At 53.4% G+C, this 4,791-nt stretch overlaps 1 protein-coding gene across 2 annotated transcripts in view; it reads right to left on the reverse strand.

Moving 5' to 3' along the window:
• The window catches only part of ANKRD11 (ankyrin repeat domain 11), a 155,588-nt gene that overhangs the window by 90,671 nt on the left and 60,126 nt on the right, over positions 1 to 4,791 (reverse strand). The gene's annotated exons all lie outside the window — the stretch shown is intronic.

The following is a 4,791-nucleotide window of genomic DNA, read 5'->3' on the forward strand; positions in this document are numbered from 1 at the left end:
CCCCCTCCCGCCGAGGCGGGGGGGCCCGCGGGGCGCCCTCGCCGGCTCCGCCGCCGGCGCCTGCGAGGGCAGCCCCAGCGGCACGCACCGCTGCCTCTGCAAAGATAACATCCCTCGTTCTTAATCCAGTCTAAATTACGTGTTACAATAAACACTCGCACTAAAAACCCGGTCTGTAGACAGGCTGCCAGGCTTTGGAAACTGGTTTAATCAGCTGGGGAAGTTGCTGCCCTGCTCCGGGAGCACGCTCAGGGCTGGAAAGAGGCAGCCGGAGGGCAGGGCCGCCGCGGCTCCCCTTCCGCACAGCCCCTCCGCGCCAGCTCGGGCCTGCGAGCCGCCGCCGCGGGACCAACGGGGGAAGTCAGCACCGCGGGAGCCCCCGAACCGCTCCCGCCACGGGCGGGCTGCTGCACGCTGCAAGGGGCACGCGCTGCGCTTGGCGCGTTTCCCCACGGCGCCCCAGCAAACAGCAACGCTGCAACTTCCAGCAGAAATTAAGGACGCGCTCCTGCAGAGTTTCGCCGGTGGAACGCCGGCTTTGTCAAACCAAACGGAAAGCTAAAAGCGGCCGCGGCTATCCCCATTGTTCCTCTGCCTTCTCTAAGAGCTGTTTTCCCTCCTCTGCCGTTCCCAGGCCTCCCGTGCTCAGCTGTGCCTCTTTGTGCCGCCCTCTCGCTGCCTTCTGCTTCTGTTTGTCCTTTTGATCTCCACTCCTCCGCCCGGCTCGCCGCCGCCGCGCTCCCGCCCCGCTCCCGACTCCCACCCCTAGCAGGGTACGAGGGTGAACAATGCGCTTCAGCCGAACTGTGTTATTTACTGACACATTCCCCAACCTCCAGCCGGAGCAAAACCGCGTCTTACCTCCACCAAAGCATTTGCTGTTTATTTTTAGTTGGATGCAATTAAAAAAAAAGTGACGGTACGTTAAACACATGAAAACATGATCAGGAACACAGGAGTACGATCACTTAAAACCCCCCAAAACAGACTACCATCCCTCCCACCAGCCCGCAGTTTCTAGGAGGAATTATTTTGGAATTCCTCTGTAAAGCCGCTGGCCTCTGTACCCAGAGGTTAACGCGGGAACAAATTCCTCAAGGGCGCTCGCTACACCTGAACACGTTACTCCGTATTTCCCATACAAGCGTGTTTTCCTTTAACACTGAACAGGAAAGCACACCACACACCGACTTCCCCATCGGAGTTCCTTCACCTCCGAAGCACGGTTTTAGCTGCGGCACGCACTCGAGAACTTAAGCACTGCAACTCTTCCAGCTGGGTAGCTCGAAGCGAGCGACAGCGTACGAGAGGCCAGCTCGTGCTCGTCCCCGTCCCCGCTCCCGCACGGCCCCGGCCTCCTCGGCGCCGCGGCTCGCGTGCCCGCCTCGGAGCCGCAGCACCATGGAGCGCTTTTCCGGTAGCAGCTCCCCCCCAAGACGACCCCCAGTTTGGGCAATCGCAATATTGATGAATTAAGAGGCAAGAAGGGAGATAAAATACGGAKTACCGCGAGCTGCGGAGATAAGATTTTACTTCTTTGGCGTGCTGAGCGCAGCGTTTCAGTACTACCCAGCATCACAGCACCGGGCAGAGGACAAACCTCCAGCGGGGCCGAGCCCGGCTCCGCGGCGCCCAGCGCTCCCGGCCGCGAGCCCCTTCCTCCCCCGCGCCGCGCCGCTGCCGCGGCCCCGGCCGGGAGACACCGAAGCCCCGGGAAAGGCGGCCGGCGGCCCTCGGGYGGGGGAAAGGCCGGTCAGGTCTGCCTCGGGACAAGACCGCAACCTCCACGCTGAATTACGCACGGAAATAAAACACAGCGCCGAGGCCCCGCGCGCCGCAGGAGCTCAGCCGCGGCCGTCGAGCCGGGCGCTGCTGCTATCGAGGGCGCAGGGAGAGCGCTCCTGGGAGAACCGATCTCTGGGGGCTTAACAGCAAATTAAAACAATTTAAGCCTCAGCTCATGCAAAGTGTACAATTACTTTTTTCATCACTGACAGGTACGTTTCCAAGCTCACTGTCCAAACAAAGCAAGCATAAAATAGCTGGGGCTAAATTATGCCACTCTGGCTACAAGCCGTAATCTCTGTTATTCAAAAGTCAAGACTTGCAGGCTATAGAGTAGGTTTGGGAGCTGTTAATCACTGACTGAAGTGAAACGTAATGCTTTCCAGGATGCCCAGAGCTTCCTGGGAGGGAAAAGAGAYGAACTCTCTGGGTATCGCAGCTCTCAGCCACGCGAGTTTATTTCATTTCCATCATTAGACCTTAAATAACTCAAGACAACACTCAGATGATAACTGACTATAATTTTAGGGTCTGTAAAGAGTTCTTATTTTTATGAAATAAAGACTTCCTTCAAAAAACCCAGACCCCTTACCAGCACGCAGGGCGGACAGACCTGGGGCACCACGCAAGGCCCACGAGCAGCGGGGGCACCGGCGGGCCCGGCACCAGCTCCGAGGCCCCGTTCAATAAAAGCGCTGAGAGAAACTGAAGAAAAATTTATGTTATTTAAGTACTTCCAGAAATCTGACAGTCTAATGTGAAATAGCTTGCTTTGTAGATYAGGTATTTTCCAAATCTACTTTGTTAAGAAAAAAACGGAGTCTTCAAACCCTTAAAAGAATTCCACCAACACGCGTATATGCTACCACCAACAGCTAGTTTTGATTGCAGATACTTTAGGCAGCTGGTTTTAATACTACTACTTTTATCCCCAGAAGTTCAAAACTGAAGACCTAGGAATAAACTGACATTAGACAAATGACCAGTCTGAACTCCAGTCACGTGGCTGCAGTGTTTGGTCTAAATGCTTAAGGAAAAAGTGAAGAGTAGTTTTTTTTATTATTATTATTATTTCCCAAGCACCACTTATTTTAACATTGTATCAACACGCATAAAAGCACAGAAACACTCCCTTAACAAACGCTACCTCTACCAGCAAGTCGCTGAACTCACCATCTCCCCGGCGCCCACCAACAAAACGGCAGCTCAGCCCCTGTTACCCTCCTCGGGCAGGATCGCAAGGCGCCTGGCTGCTGCCACTCCTGCAGCGAGGGGCACATGAGGAAGAAACCCAAAATCTGCACGTGCTCCTCATACTGCAGACTACTTACTACTGTTTACTGCTTCCTCAATCCATGTGCATCTTGAAGACTCCCAAGTCGCACATTTACCAGACAGCCTCGTTTATCCTCTGAGTAAACGCTTGAAACCGTTTTTTATTATAAGGATATAATCCTGCATCCGAACAGGCAGGCTTCAGAAACAGTAAGTCACATTTCTGAATTAAGGTACAAACRCATGCATTGCGCATATATGTTAAAAACATGAAATTTCCAGTGGAGCAGTAATTACACAGARTATGTTGCTTAATTGTATTGAATTCCTCCAAAATGAAAATTACAYGCCTCGTATTGAGTAATTTTATAATAAAACTGTTGAGAATTAAAATATTTTTGCAGTTACTACAACAAAAATGCTTCAATCTATCTTCTCTTTTAAACAGAAGTGAAGAATATTTCCAGCTTACAGCAAGAGAGGTTTGTTGCCAGATTCCCAAGGTTAATTGATAGTACCATTTTAAAGCTTGCTTTGATCCAAAATAAACTGAGCTAAACCTGAGCACGTGAGACTGCTACGTTCCCACCATTCTCCTGCACGTGCAAACCTCTTTGGTCTTAATTTTGAAACAAGAAGATCTGCATCATCCTCTTCTTTTTTTAGCCAGTTTCAAGGTAGAAACAAAAGCCTGGTAAATTTTGAGCTTTAGAAAATTTTAAGAACTCCGGTGCTTTTATGGGCAGCAGCATCAGCATCTCTGAAGCGAACTCCACATCCTCAGAGGAAGAGCCGAAAAGCCCCTCGCAGCGGTACGCTACGCGTCAACACCGCTTCCACTCAGGGCTGCGCAAAATTCATCCGCCTACTACGCCAGGCGCTCGCTTTCAAAGCTGAAGATSCGCACGAGCTCAGGCTCCGCGGAGCCGCCAGAAAGAGCTCAGACCACGCCACGAGGTCGCCCCGACGCCTCTGCCTCAGYCGCTCCTCTTGGCACGAGTGGGGCACCAGCTCAGCCCCGGGCTGCCCTGCAAGGGGGACCAGCCTGCGCCTGGCGCAGAGGAGCAGCAGCGGGAGCCGCCGCCTGGGAAGGGGCCTCGGCCGGCGCTGCGGCAGCCTCCCCGTGCCCACGGCCGCCTTGCTTAACTGTCCTGCAACCTCCGCTGGAGCCCCACTAATTTACCTTTCCAGAAAAGGACGTAAAATATTCAGTGTCCACTATCAGTCACGTAGGYGAGTAGGTATGAGCATGTCACTACATTTTCAAAGCAATTTTGCAAGGTTGCTTTACRCTCTTTCTTTTCTGGGCCTACACAGAAAGCATTCATGCCTTCGTCAAAAACCTGCCTGTTTTCAGTGGCTTTGCTCTGAAAAAAGCAAAATTAAAAGAAGAAATCACGATACCGGAAACGGTTGTCTTCATACAAACYGTTCTTTAACGCCTACTCAGTTGAAACTACGCTACAGGGAGCGAGATGAAGTTTGCACACTCACTGGGGCGTTCGCCTTCCTCCCTAAACACGCGAAACGCTCTGGCTGCAGGGTAAGGCATCCTAGCAGAAACGCCGCCTGCTCAGCTCAAACGCTCCTTCCCGCTCTATTGCGAGGGGGCTACGGAGCAGCAGCAGCAGCGATTCTCTCGCTAAACCCCCGTCTGCAGGAAGCCACCCGCGCGCCGGCATTCCGCAAGGACGGAGCGAGCGCCGGCAGGCCGCGCCGGGGCCGGGGCGC

This window comes from Rhea americana, unplaced genomic scaffold, assembly GCF_003343005.1.
Source record: "Rhea americana isolate MKP2758 unplaced genomic scaffold, rheAme1 scaffold_499, whole genome shotgun sequence".
Lineage (NCBI taxonomy): Eukaryota > Metazoa > Chordata > Aves > Rheiformes > Rheidae > Rhea > Rhea americana.